A 1,705-nucleotide genomic window follows, 5' to 3' on the forward strand; every position below is an offset into this window, starting at 1 on the left:
ATTTTAATGTTGTACCGAACAAACAAAAGATCTCACAATGTCTCCATTTTCAATTGTGATTTCTCATCGCTCCAAATCTGATTGATCAAAGAAGATACGCGTTCAATACGCCCACTTTTAATTTTTGTTTTATCTCAACGGCCGCTATACCGCACTTATGCCTCAAAACGAGTCTACGATACGAATGAGTTTAATATACAAAAAGTCAAATGAGTTAGTTGAATGAACTGACTCCCTAATGCAGCGTTTTTGCTGCTTTTAAAATGCAACATTTAGCACTTTCGAACTAATGTTTTCGAAGAGCGTTCATGCTATAGCATTTAGCAATTGTACATTTACGCGAGTTCGAAATCATATGCTTTTGACAAACAGCCGTGTTCCAGTATCTTATTTAGATCCGTGTATATTACGATCAATTCTCACGCAGAAGATAATGTGCAAAAACCCTTATGAAAAGGAAAAAATAAATTTTAAACCAAAAATTCAATACAAAAACTTGAATTGTTTTAACCATAACCGAGCATTTGTTTGTGTATATATTCATTTGTCGGTGCTGTCAATTAAAATTTCCTCACTTAATTAGGAAACAAAACAAACAGAGTTGATCATAAATTGATCCTGATTTCTATCAGCATCACATCGATGTTGAATTTGCTTAACTTTTCTTTATCCAAATATGTAATGTAAAATAAAAGAAATCTCGATCGACGATCACTGAAACGCAGCTAGCAACTGTATACTCGAAAAAGCAATGTTGCCACTTTTTCTCTTTAAACCATGTTCGAATCGTGGAAATTTTGGAAGATCACAGGGTTGCTTTTAGCATTTAGATTCTTAATGCAAAAGTGGAGTTGCATTTAGGTGACGAATTTTGTATGGATAAATGTACATTTAGAGTAGCATTTAGAGCTAAATGCTCTAAATGTGCTTTTACGCATAAGCAAAAACAGGCTATAAAGTGAGTTGGAGTCATTGAGTCAACTTATATAAATTTGCTGAGTTATCCACCCTTAACGGACACAAGAAAAACACAAATAAAGTATTCAGCAGAATACCAGTGCCAGTGTTGGGAATTTTATCGTCATTTTGACGATTTTTAACGAGGTGTTTACACTTTCCATCAACTGATTCATTATAATATTTTTAGTTTTTATTAGTCAAAATTTGCATGTACGTATTTATGTTGGGCGCTCCTATCGATAAAATTTACGTACAACAATATTTCTTCGATTCAATTTACGTACATTTTCGTGATTTTGTGGTTAGCTTCGGTACACGGTACATGGCTACAAATTTACGTACTTTACGTGTCATTTACGTACAGTTGGTCACACTACACATACGTATTCAAGTACTAGGTGGCTTTGTGAAAATTATGTTAGCATTCACAAGTGGTGGTCAAACCCCAGGAAGGTTTTGCTCCACCGCACCGCAATGTTTTCTACACAGGGTTAAAGTTCGCCCTTCTTGGTGGAAATTAATTGTTTTTTTCATTACTTTCGGTTAGCCGAAGGAAAATTTTGCGCTTAATACTTTAGGGGAAATTTTAACCATCTATAAGCCAATTTTGAAACAGTGGGTCAAAAAGGCCTGTTCTGCTGGGAGTTGATGCGTAAAACTGTTGGAAAATAGTAGACCACCCTAGTTTTCAATCTATAACCCGCAAAAAATAGCACTTCGTAATTTAACATAACGGTAGATGTGA

This window comes from Rhagoletis pomonella, unplaced genomic scaffold, assembly GCF_013731165.1.
Source record: "Rhagoletis pomonella isolate Grant_MI unplaced genomic scaffold, Rhpom_1.0 Rhpom_scaffold_00001, whole genome shotgun sequence".
Classification (NCBI taxonomy): domain Eukaryota; kingdom Metazoa; phylum Arthropoda; class Insecta; order Diptera; family Tephritidae; genus Rhagoletis; species Rhagoletis pomonella.